Raw genomic sequence first — 12,406 nt, forward strand, 5'->3', positions numbered from 1 at the left:
ACCCCTTCCTGATCCAAAGGGCAGCTGCATTGCTCCACATGGATTTCCTGACATTATTTTGTCGTGAAGGATGCATCAGGGTTAAAAACAAATTGCTGTATTTTGCTGTTAATCCAAAGCACCACAGAGATTCAAGACCGAGCTTGACAGATTCAGGGCTTCACTCTGCACTGTCTTGTGTGACAGATCCATTCAAAATCAGCATAAAAGTACCATCAAGATTAGAATAGGAACGTTTAAGGTCCTGTCTCCAAAAATTCACATGAATAGCAACATCTTACGTATCAGACGAGAGGTTACATTGGGACAAGCCAAGGGGCCACATCTGGCATGTGGGGTCACATGGCAGGGGAAGGAGCCAAGGCATTGGGCTGCAACACTGGGCACCACATCCTGCGGCTCCATGTGAGCCCTGGAAGTTGAGCGCGCTCTTGCACGGCTCACAGATCCAGCTGCCTCTGGCACGCGGGGTTACAGGAGGGAAGCTGCAGCTCCCATGCTGCAATGGACACAGCACGGATTTTACTGCGTGCAGGAAGTCGCACGCTCAGGGAGCAGGGCCGAATTCCCGTAAGCAGACCTGTCCCAGCAGAGGCACCGGTGACCACCGTACTCACTCCAGCAGCACAGCAAAGGGCTGACAGAGACACTCCAGCAGTTCCCCAGATCACCAGAGTCTGGAGATGCAAGAGTTAAACTTCCTTCCGGCCAACACTAGACAATCTCGGCCCCTAGTTAAGCTCATCATGTTCTCCCAGAGAGAGATACAAATATATTTAATTGCTGTCAGCAGCCTGCAAGGCAGTTTGCTTGTGTTATCCCTGCAGGATAACTAATGGGAAAACTGCAGCCCAGGCAGTGCCCCCCAAAACATGGAGGGACAGATTCGCTTAAACCCCACAACCTGCCTGACTCTCAGTGCCTTCCTGGCTCACTGCTGCCAACACTGAGATGCAAATTTAAATCACAACAGACAAGTCTTCTCCCAGGGAATATCGGTTATCCTGCTCTGTTTGCCACGGCTGTGAGTGTTCACACGGCCCTCTGTGTGTTAAAACCTGAGGTGCACTCCTAACATGAGATAAATGACTGCTATTGGCTACAGCTACATTCCGTTCATCAATTAATTACAAAATAATCTAATTACTAACACGACAAGTTAAATGGCTGAGCCCTAGGGAAAAGTGTGATTTCCTGAGATATTTTTGAGGGAAATAGATTTCAGCTTTTAGTCTATGGGCATCCACCCTCCATTCCCACTGTTCTCTTTTGCCGGACAAATGGAAGGTCAGTCTCAGAACAACGGTGTCATTGCTAAGGCTGAATGGCAGTGCATTAGTCCTCAAACCACATGGTAATCCTGCAGCTTTAGAAACCATAATGAGGAATTCCTTAAAAACGAGACCTGTGGCAGCCAAGTGCTGATTTTGTGCTCCACTGCACTAAGTCTATGCCATTAAAACTCGAAGTCAGTGAGACTGGTGCAGGAGCACCGTTGGTGCCACAGACAAGGACAGCTGCTCCCCAGTCCAGAGCCCACCTGATGAGGTGGCAGAGTTTGCTGTGCTCTCTGCAGCCCAACTCCTGGTGAGCCTTCAGCTGCTCCTGCTCACTCGTGTCCTGTCCAGGTACAGAGCTCGTGTGCTGCTCTGGACGGGATGGAACTCCAGCAGGGTAACCCTGCGGGTACCCCTGAAGTGCAACACAGAGCTCAGAGCCTGGCTGTGTGCTTTTCCTTGCAGCTGGGCTAAGCTAGTCCAAGCTGCTTTAAGCAATTTTGTTTAAAGCAATTTACACAAATATTTAGGCTCTTTTCTCTGCTTGTGAATTTCCCTAAGCATATTACAGAAGTAGGTTAAAAAGAGCTCTTTTTTCCCTGATTGAAGGCAGGACAGACAAACTTTAAAGAATTTCCTTAATTTCATTCCCCTTCGGAATGAAAACCATTTTGTGACCAAGCAAGGGTTGTTTCTCACTTTGCAAGCCTTGAGAGCAGGACCCAGGGTGGCCTTCCCAGGTACATCCATACTCGCATCCATCTAAACCGAAACAACCCCTATGCACAGGGCAGGCTTTCCATCTGGGAGCACAGTTACTAATCCAGCAAGCTATTTGCTGATAGCGCTTTCCACTATTTGATCAGCTTTGCTTCTAGATTCATAAATCATTGTTCACATAGCGGGCAGGATGGACATACCAAGGCAGCACCGGATGTTAAAAGCAATATAAAGCTTCACCACACTACCAGGAATGAGACTTTTCCCTGGGACGGGGCTGGAGAGAGCACGAGAAAGCAGTTTCCCTTCCCCAGCAGCTGTGTTTGGGGCTGACTCAGGCTGTACCCACAGAGAACTCAGAGAAGCAGACAAAGAATGGGCAAAGGTCCCTTACTCTGTGTACATCCCCCAGCCTCACCTGAGACCTCACACTCACCAGACACAAATTGCTCTTCTGTTTTTTCAGTGCTCTGTCCCCAAATACATTAAAGCATTAATGTCCTGGCAAAAAAAAAGCAAAGAAAGCAAATATTAACAGACGAGACTGTTTTCTATCACTGCAAATACCTGCCTGTATGCACTGATTACCTGACAAAAATAATTGAGTACAAATGCCCAATAAAACCTTATATTGTAACTTAAATAGGACAAGATTAGGCAGCTTTCAGACAGCCAAAACACACACACCCAGCCCCACACGAGTACTCCAGCATAGCTTCAGGAGGCGTTCTGAAAGGATCCTGGCCAGCACAGCCGCCAGAAGGTTGGGAATACACACAGGAAGGATTTAACTAGACCTCTCTGTAAGGTATGGCCAGGGTCCTTGCAGATACAAGATCCTTAAGAGCAGATATTGCTCTGTCTCCTGTAGAGGCGATGAGTATGCATGTTCCTGACATGCTGTCTGCTCTCTCAAGCATCATCCAGAGTAACTTTAACCCCTTCTTCACCCCAAGGCTTTAAGAGCATCACCCTGCAAGGTTCAACAAGGCGTTTTCTCTCCACATTCCCCATCCTCTTGAGCGCCAGTTGGCTGAGCTGCCAGAACTCAGCCCCACGTGCTGTCCCCACCTCTTAGACCCTGGAAAGCAAAAACCACAAGATCTTACTGGCAGTCCTGCTGCGACAATGCCGGTGGTGGACAGTTCCGAGGGAGAGGAGAAAGAAGGGTCTGGAGGTAAACTCTCCCACTGTCATGCAGCAAAGCCGACTGGAGGACGGTGTTGCTGGGCTATAGGAGTAAAGATGAAGCAAACTCCTTCCCAAAGGAATCCAGCTCCCAGTTTTTCTTCCCTTCCAGGAGCATCCCTTGAGAGAAAAAACTGCATGACCCCCCAAACTATTCCACCCTCACTTCACCCCAGGCTGGCAGTGCCAACACACGTGTGATCATTACGCTAATCCTTGGCAGTGGCACGGCTCAGCTCCGAAGGGAAGGGGTTAAGCCGAGGCAGCACAGCCACTGGGAAGTGGAGACTTAGTTTAAACTGACAAACCCAGTCCTCCGTAAACACAGGGAACAAATCCCACGAAACAGCGGCCATTAGGACGGTTGTTCTGGCTTTAAAGCAAGCAAGCTAATCAATGTCGATCCCCGAATCTGCGGGAGCGGAGGGCGCTTACCCCTGACTCCTCATTGCTCCGTGACCAGAGGTGAAGTGAGAATGTTCTGCCACCGGAATCCGCTGACACGTCGAGAGACTCGAGAGAGAAAGACGGCAGGAGAAAGCGGGAGAAGAAAAAGGGGTGGAGGCAAGTCTGACATGTTTGTACAGTGTCTGGTTCACCTAAGCTGCCGAGTTTGATTTCAGGGTGTGGTAGCAGATGGGACACGGGAGCGCTCAGCGTGGAGAAGCCTCAGATTCCTGTTCCACGGAAAACGACGGATGCCAGAGCAGAGCCTCTCGGGACCATCTCGCCTTCTTCTCACCGTCTCCTCTCTTGGTCCCTACAGGGAATGAGAAAGAGCTCAGAGTTACACCTGGGCACCCCGATGTGCCGGGTTTAGGCAAGAACCTTGGGGAGATCACCTCCCATTCCCCTCCGCCCTCTTTCACACCCCACTTCACTGTGACTTATTAAAGCTCCGCTCGTCAGCTATTCTCTCTCGGCTCCACAGCCTCGGGGCCGGGAGCTGCTGAAGCTTCTAAAAAACCCGGCATCTCCGCCTTCGTAGCCTGGCTGCAGATTTCAGGACCTGCCACCAATCCCTCGTCATTCCAGGAAGGAAAGCTTTGATCGCTTGCTTTATGGCTCGCTGTAGAAGAATTCGCCCCATTTATTTGCATTGCAGATGAGCAGCACATGACCTGGTGCTTTTACTTTCCCCCTGTCCTCACCATGAGTCAGTGCTGCCAGATCTGGAGTCTGGGATCACCCTCTAATCCAGTTGCGCTGCCTGTGCCTCAGGGTTTACCGACTCCTGGAAACAGGCTTTCCACAAGCAGCAGGACACCAGCTCCGGCAGTGCCGGCTGGGCTTGGTGACTGGGCCACCGTCAGAGGACACTTTGGGGATTACAGCCTGGAGCGGCCAGAGTTCATGGCAGCAAACCCCTCAGCTGCCCTTGCTCCCTTGCAAACAAAGAGGATTCTTGGCCTCTCCAAACCACCGACAATGCTGGCTTAACCCTCAGATATTTTTAGGTCCAAAGAACAGAGATATAAACCGTAAAAACCCGCCCCCACGACTTTTTAGGATTTTTTTACAGCATTGGTTTTGTTGAATCCCCCTGAAATAAATGAGTGATATGCTACAAATAATCATTAGGTGGTCATTATCGTTGCTGGGAGTGGCTTGTCCTGCAGAGATAGGCCAGCCCAGTGACCTTTTAGCCATGGTCCCCCCATTCCCATTTTCCTCCATAGTGGTTCATTCCAGCTCTAAAAGAGCTGCAGTATCTTTGCACAACCACCAGAGTCTCAGCTGTAGTTGGAATTCATGAGCTCTACAGTACAACCATGGAGAACGAATAGAACCAAAGTTCACAGAGAACCTTTTGGGCCTGATGGTCTGAGGTTCCTAATCCTCATTTCCCAAGCTGCTAGCTAAGTTGTGGAAGGATTCTTCCTGAACATGCAGCCACCACTTCTGTGTTACCCCGCAGGTCCCTGCCTGCCACAGTGTCCCAGGTTTCCTGCCTGTTCCCTCCCCAGGGTATAGGAACTAGAGCTAGCCAGGTTCCTTTCTGTCTGGGGATTAGCTTCTCTCTGCTATGGGGCAGGCACCATAGACAGGTGTAATCAAAAGAAGGAAAGTTCCTTTTAATAGTAAGAATTCATAGCAAAAAACAAAGGGGGACGGCATCCTTTCCCAAAGCACTGAAACTCACGAGGCAGAGCGGCGTGGTGGAGGATCAGAGATGAGGAAGCAGAGGGTGAACCTGCTAGGTGTGGATGGCGAACCGTCCCTGTCATCTGTGCGCCTGGGCTTTGCTGCTGTGCCAGGCAGCGAGGAGTCATTGCACAAGCACGGCGTAGGGAGCGTCACACACAAATGGCTTCTACAGTCTACAAGGAGTCATCCAGCTTTGGAGCTGGCTCTACATTTGCATGAGTATTGTATTTCCTGGGTTACACGCTAGCACAGTCTTCTAGAATGAGACTTGAGTTCGTTATAAATGGCAGAACCTGATTTTACTTGTCAAGGCACAAACTTAGATGAAACCAAGGCAGTTCTGAGTCAGTGTGAACCTCTGCTGCCTACAATCTTAATGAAAAATTAGGACACTTTCCAGTCTTTATATTCACAAGTTTGGTCCCAGCAGCCCTGCACACTTTGAAGAAAAATTTCCCAGTAAAAACGACACGTCTCTAATTTTCCCCTTCAGCAACTATCCCTTCATTACACATTTTACTGCTCCTTGTCTGCCTACTGCTCCCTTCTTGCCTAGAGAATTGCACAAGACAATATAAATAATTATACTGGCACATTTATATAAACATGCCATACACACCCCACTCCTTCTACAGCTGCTCTCTCAGGTCCTGTCGGTCCCCGGGACAGTCGTTCCTGGCAGCAACAAGTGCCGCAGGGTACGTTGACTAAACGTCTGCATTGCAGCCTGCCTGATTTACCTTCCCAGCAAAGGCCGTTCCATATTCCATGTCCCCTCCCCAGACACAAAGGAAAGCAAATTTCAGATCCAAAGTGCTGATCTTACCTCGTTCCTCACCCTGCCCAGCCACATCACTGTGCTAGGAGAGCTCCGGGATCTCACGTCCTGCACTACTGCTGCAATAGGTTCCATTTAATCCCATTTAATTGTCACTGGAGGAGGATTTTGTGATGAAAACCCCACTGTTCAACGTTTTCTTATTCCAACAGGCAACACGGGGGATTTTTAACTTAAAAAATAAAAGGTCAGAGGCACCCAGACCACTGCACCATGCACAACATCTGTCTTCTACCTCAGCCAGGAGAAACATACCTGCCCACCTGTCTGAAGCTTGTGGGAACTGGGCAAATTGCTAAGGAAAATAGATCTGTGTTTAACCGAGCTCCCAGGAAAAGCGTAACACCGAGGCACAGGAAATCTGATCCATTCAAGAAATCCCAGTAAGAACTACAGCAATTCCACCTATGAAGCCAGGTTGTGGCTTAGGACCAGACTTCCCATCAAATCTTCTCTGTGTTCAGGGATCAGATAGGAAGCAGAAATGCTCTTCCACACAGAATCCCTTCCTTCTCTATCATGGTTCTGTAAATCTAGAGAAGCTGGCCAGGGAAGTGAGAGAATACACTTGAGGATTGGGACAAAGGGGTCACTAGGAGAAAGGGTGTGTTGCAAATTTGCACATCAGCACCTACTGGTGGGAGGAAGCACGAGATAGGAATCAAGTATGGGAGTCTCATAATCAACACATGACTTGAAGCCAGGGCTGGAGATAAGGAGGGAGCAATCCAGAGGCAGTTTCACTTTAAATAAGTGCTTACAGTTAAGCCACCTTTCCTCATGGGTATCCCCATTCTGAGGTGGGCAGAACATTCCAGGAGAGCATTACCTGGATAGCCAGCTCCAGGGTTTGGGTTATCCTCCTGCTTACTATGCACTACTGCCATATCCAGGTAGTGTCCTGAGAGCCAGCAGGACAAAGCCCTGCTTGCACTCCAGCTGCATGAGCTCACCCAGTGTTTTTATCCAAGGTTTACTGCCTGAACCAGGGGAGTTCTTTTCTGATTCAGAACAAAACACGAACGCCTGAGAGCTGAAGAACCGGAAGTTCATTGAGCAAGTCCATTGCCTCTGCCAGAGCTCTGGGTGCTGTCGAAAATCTGGACACCCCCACACTCCTATCTGGCAGGGCAGTGGGGACCTCAGAGTCCCTCTTTACCCTGTGCCAAACAATGCGGACTGGGGCACATGGAAGAGTGGAATTTGTCCTGCTTCAGGCTCACTTTGGGTTACAGCCAGGTTCTCCTGGGCCAAACAACTCCTCTGGTGGAGCTAAGCCTGGCCAGCAAGGAAACAGCACACGGACCTGCAAATTTACCAAACACAATCCCAGAGGCGAGAAGCACAGAATCGTTAAGGTTGGAAAAGACCTCTAAGATCATCAAGTCCAACCTTTGACCCCATCAGCACCTTGTCAAGCAGACCAGAGGACCGAGTGCCACCTCCAGTCCTTCCTTGAGCACCTCCCAGGACGGCGGCTCCACCACTGCCCTGGCGCAGTGCCCCAGTGCCTGACAACTGCTTCAGTGAAGAAAGCAGGTTAAGCTTAGAGAGAGTAAGAAAACATCAGACTCTTGGAAAATTTCAACTCCCACTCTGATGAGAAATTGAAGTTAAAGCTCAAGAAGATCACCCGAACACAGCACATGCTATTTTGCTACTGGTTAAATTCCTGTGGCTTGGTAGACGTTCTCTACAGATAATATCAATACAGCTTGGAACACAGCCACCTCACGCTTCTTCCAGATCTTTAGCTTGCAAAAATTCACAGACTTCTTTGGTCATAACAGAAGTAACGTCCTGGTCCTCCACAAAAGCCTGTGCCACCCTCTACACCAAAGGTGCATCTTCTGCTTCCCACAGAAGTCACGATGATCAGTCCTGCAATGGCGACATCACAGCAGAAAGCCAACATTGCCTACGGATTCCCAGGTCACCTTGGGAAAGGCATTCTGCACGCTGGTAAAATGACTGTGACAATGCTCAACTCCCCCAGAACAGAGGCGGCTTAATCTGTTGTTTTTCCAAGCATGCTGCGATCCTTAAGGATGCTATAGAAATGCAGATTGAAATCCCTCGCTGGCACCAGAGGAATACAGACCGCAGCCTCTGTTCTGAAGAACTAGGTCAGTCAGCTATCGCTGAAGTATTAGCCAGAATCCAGCGAATTCCTAGTGGCTAAAATAACGGCTGCAAAAGTCTAACACCATTTGCTGTCATTAGTCACTCTACCTCTGGGTACATTCAAAGCCAACTCTCAAGAGCTTAGAATAATTTGAGGGTTGCAGCCTATGCTTGTCAAAATCCAGGCACGTGCCTCTGTGCAGCACAGGTTTCCCATCCCACTTGCAGCTTTGTGGAGGCAGGGAACAACTGCCCTCGCAGCCAACTCAGCCTTACCCTGAAAGCGTTCAGCCCGGGAAAATCAGGGAGATGCACTGCTAATCCCGTGCCAGAGAACGGGCGTCACCTCCCAGCAGCAGCTTCCCTACGGCAAGTACAGGGGAGGACTTTGACCTATGGTGGTGTGTGGGTGACATTTAAGGTGGGGGGAAGGCTGATAGAGGCAGAGCAGCTATTCCTGTCTGGAAAAAAAAAAAGAAGGGAAGGGATGACAATTGCAATGGGAACAAGTATCCAAAATTTATTTCAACCCCTTCCAGTTGCTGAGGCTGGATGAAGCATTTGGTTTCCTCTCCCTAGAAACAGGAGGCAGTTAAGGGGTTAAACCTGGTTGGGGGGGTTTGGGGGTGAGTTTTTTGTTGTTGTTGTTTGTTTTGGGGTTTTTTTTAACTATTATTTAATTTCTTTTCAAGCTGTGGTTTTTTCAGGAGCCTGGCCCTACAGTTCAGCCACACAGAGTCATGCCACAACACAGCAGCCACAACCTGCAATGCAGGAACAGGACCTTCTTGTTCTGCCACTGAGAGCAGCATGTCACAATACTCTACCCTCGGTTTCCCTTATCTCCACAAGCAGTGAATGCTCTGGAGTCCACAGAAGGGGTTGCAAAGGATTAAATGATTATAATCCCCACTCAGAGATTTATTGATATAGCACAGAAAAGTGGTAGCTGAGACATCCTTGTCTTGCATTCTAATTGCTACAACAGAGGAAGAAGTTAATTCCTACCATCCCTAAGAGTGAGTTTTGGTCTTTCCTGATAGTGGTTACAGAAGCCTCTTACTTTCTTTATCCTCAGCCTTCATTTAGGCTGGAATTTTTAATAGCCTGAATCCCGCCCAAGACAGAAGGAGATGCTGGTTGTTCTGAGGTACCAGTTTCAGCACAACACAGACTAGTGGGCAAACAGTAAAGTTCCAACTACCGTTTGTCTCCATTAAAAACAAGTTTCCAAACTACCCAAAACATCTGTGCAACTACTGGGGCTGTCAGATTCCCCACTAAGGAACTAAAGCATGCACACAGCCAGGCAATGCACCTTAGACAGGACTGGAACACACTGGCTGTCTCTGGTACTGTAGGAACATTTTTCTACCACAGCCCTACCCTACAATTAAGGGTAGGACTGCCAGACTGAGCGCAGTCACAGCCTACCTGAGCACACGGACCTGCTGGCACTTGGCAGAGCAAATGCCCGTCCTTTGGAAGGAGTCTACATCCTGCTGGCTGCTGAGAGAGGGAAACCATGGTGGAACAACTCAACCAGAATCCTCTTCAGCACGACACCAGAAACTAGTCCACTGATACACACTTGTGTGTGCATATATCTAAAGATAAAAGAAAATCTCCATCATCATCCTTAAAGACGGATAGAGCAACATAAGACATAGCCATTTAAGCTGTAAATGAAATGCAACGTTTCCTAATCTGCACATTTAGAGATTCTGAGGTTAGCATTGTAAAAATAACCGAAAAACTTCAATTAATCTTCTATTTAATCGCCATTCCTCAAACTACTAATTAAAAAAAAAACCCTTTTCTTGTTCATGTGCTTTCTGAGTTGATAAATAAATTCTGTAAATAAATGAGTTTTAAAAAATCCATTCCAATGCAAAATACAGTTCATTTTAAAAGATAGTTCATTAACTAGTTCATTTCCACATGTGACCTTTGGGGGGGGGGGAAGGGCTTGTTAACACCTAAAATGACCACTTTCTTACTTAGTTCTTCAGAATTTTAATGAAAACTGAAAATCTGGGTAACAGTTGGGTCTAAAGATATTCTACAGAAATATTTGAGTATTTATCTGGAAAATTCCTTCATTTTCTTCTTTCCACAGGTAGCAGTCCCAGTCTTAGCACAGCCACAGACCACTGAAGGTGATCCCAGACCACAGGTTAGAAGTAGCCAGAAAATTCAGGTGAGCTTAAGTTCTAAGAAACTCTTTTAAAAGCATGTCTTTAAATAAACAACAGATAATATTCCCTAAATAAATTATTGGCTCAGCTTTGTGTCACCCAGGCTACTGTTTCAAGATGCTTTGGGAGAACCTATTTAGAACTTGGAAGAGAACACAAAAGCCCAAAGGGCTTTGCAAATTTCTGCTTTGGGAGCAAGCAGAATCAGTATTTATTCCCTTTAACACCGAAGAGTATTCTACAAGAAAGAGGCAGAAATCAGGAGGTTTTCTAAGCAGCTGTCACAGACAGGAGCATTTTGCCTACTGACTTCATCTCACGGCTGATGAGGTGGCACAAGAGTCTAAGCTATTTGTGCCATTAGTTAATACATTCAGGTTTCTAATGAAATAAACACAAGCAGGTGTTTTTCCTTTTAGGGCCCAATTATTCCATCCCAGCTCTGGGTTTGCAGTCTGACTTTCCCCCTTTCCCTGCACACTCTGGAGCACTGATGGCTGGGGATTGTGTGTGTTCCCAAAGTGGACAGCTTGCTGCAGCATGACCAGCTCAGACATGACTTGCCCAGAGAGACTTCTTCCCAAAGTCAGCTGTAACATCTGCTCTTCGGACGCAATCCAAAATCCCTTGAAACCAGAGCTTTTGCACTGACTCCCACAAGTGCTAGAAAGATCCTCATTCTAAGCTGGATGTTACAGGAAAGAAGTTAATTTCTAGCATTATTGTATGCAGTGATGTACTTTCTTGGCCGAGGCCCAAAGTACTCATTATGAAGTGTAACACCCTGCTTAATTCTTCCAGAAGCCAATCATAAGGCTACTATGAATTTTAATGAGCACTGAATCAAGACCCAGATGGTTTTTTAAGCCAAATTATCCTGTTCTTGGTTATTTTAAGATCTGTGTAGTGCCTTCTGGCCACTACCTGTTAACTCCTCTGTTCCTGGCCCAGAATAAGGACAGGCTAGCACCCTTCTTCTCCCCCCTCTAAGCACAGCTCTCCAGCTGTGCTGTGAAGACCCTCAGCTCATTCTGTGCCTTGAAAAGTCACAGATTTAGAAGACTCATAGGTTGACACAGGTGGAGTAAAAAGGTTCCCACAGCACTTGGCAGGGAAGAAAGTCAAAATACTAGAAGGCCATCAATAAGGTAACACTGACCCTGCAGACAGTCCTATTCAACCAATTCTCAGGGACAAACAATTGAGCTCAGAGCCACCAAGTTGACATGATCAGTTTCTGGAGTCACTGTCTCTGCTCAAGTTGCTGAGTACATTTGCTTTCCAGTTTGCAATGCCGTGTTTCATTTTAACAACTACACCATCTTGTCTATAGACTCTCTCTATGCCCTATCAGCAGGCCACCTGCCCCTGGCCAGGGGATGCTGCTGCAGCGCCTCAGCTGGGTCTGCACCAAAAATGACACTGCTCAAAGCCACAGTTTGACTACACTGATTCTTCAGAGCAGGTTACTAATTACCTACCACAAACCGTCACCTTAATCTTTCCTTTGACTAAACTTGGGGGTTCTTGTGGGGTGAGCTGTGGGTGGTTAGTTGGTTGTTTTCATAGATGGGGTAAGAGGGGGAGGAAAGGAAGAAGAACACAAAAGGAAAAAGATTCTACTGCCTGCTTTCCTGGTCCCCCAGGTATCCGGGATCTTCTCTCACTGCGACAGCAGTTCTCATTCCAGTGTCCCGATACCTCTGTTCGTAATTAAATCCCCTTTATATACTCATAGAATCACAGAAATCACAGAATAGTTTGGGTTGGAAGAGACCTTAAAGATCATTCAGTTCCAACCCCCCTCCATGGGCAGGAAACCTTCCAATAGACCAGGCTCCTCCAAGGCTCCTCCAGCCTCGCTCGTATGGGTTTTTGTTTTCATATTCTGGGATTGTTTCCATCCCTCTAAC

At 47.7% G+C, this 12,406-nt stretch overlaps 1 protein-coding gene across 9 annotated transcripts in view; it reads right to left on the bottom strand.

Moving 5' to 3' along the window:
* PAK6 (p21 (RAC1) activated kinase 6) overlaps nt 1-12,406 on the bottom strand; it is a 45,770-nt gene that overhangs the window by 26,506 nt on the left and 6,858 nt on the right. For 5 of the 9 annotated variants that reach the window (XM_066187087.1, XM_066187080.1, XM_066187079.1 and 2 more), the window contains exons 2-4: nt 3,621-3,945; nt 3,107-3,305; nt 2,434-2,498 (exon numbers count right to left, since the gene is read on the bottom strand). The gene's annotated coding sequence lies outside the window, so the exon portion shown is untranslated. Of the gene's footprint in view, nt 1-2,433; nt 2,499-3,106; nt 3,306-3,620; nt 3,946-9,729; nt 9,903-12,406 lie in introns of all 9 variants that reach the window. The other 4 variants (XM_066187081.1, XM_066187083.1, XM_066187086.1 and 1 more) reach the window with 3 other exon arrangements.

Source organism: Chamaea fasciata, unplaced genomic scaffold, assembly GCF_029207755.1.
Source record: "Chamaea fasciata isolate MVZ Bird 193981 ecotype frontalis unplaced genomic scaffold, bChaFas1.0.hap1 SCAF_7, whole genome shotgun sequence".
Taxonomy (NCBI): domain Eukaryota; kingdom Metazoa; phylum Chordata; class Aves; order Passeriformes; family Sylviidae; genus Chamaea; species Chamaea fasciata.